Genomic DNA, 298 nt, shown 5'->3' on the forward strand with positions numbered 1-298 from the left:
ATCTTGTTCATATTCCTGTGAGAAAGGGGCGCTTCAGAAACTGGGTAGAAAATGACATCGTTATTAATCTATTGCTCCTAATACTTTTGTTAGAGATGCATTCTTCACGATCACAAGACTTAAGCCATCTGACTTCACGATTACCACAATGTAGGGCACGCCCTGCAAGAAATCATTTAATTAAAAGGCTACTGGTGATATCCGAAACAACATATATCTATATTTTAAAGAAAATCTAGTACCACTGATACTTATTAGGAAATCGGATCTAACGTGTCATCTTACGATATAAATTCTA

Source organism: Galeopterus variegatus, unplaced genomic scaffold (genome assembly GCF_000696425.1).
Source record: "Galeopterus variegatus unplaced genomic scaffold, G_variegatus-3.0.2 Scaffold15443, whole genome shotgun sequence".
In the NCBI taxonomy this organism is placed as follows: domain Eukaryota; kingdom Metazoa; phylum Chordata; class Mammalia; order Dermoptera; family Cynocephalidae; genus Galeopterus; species Galeopterus variegatus.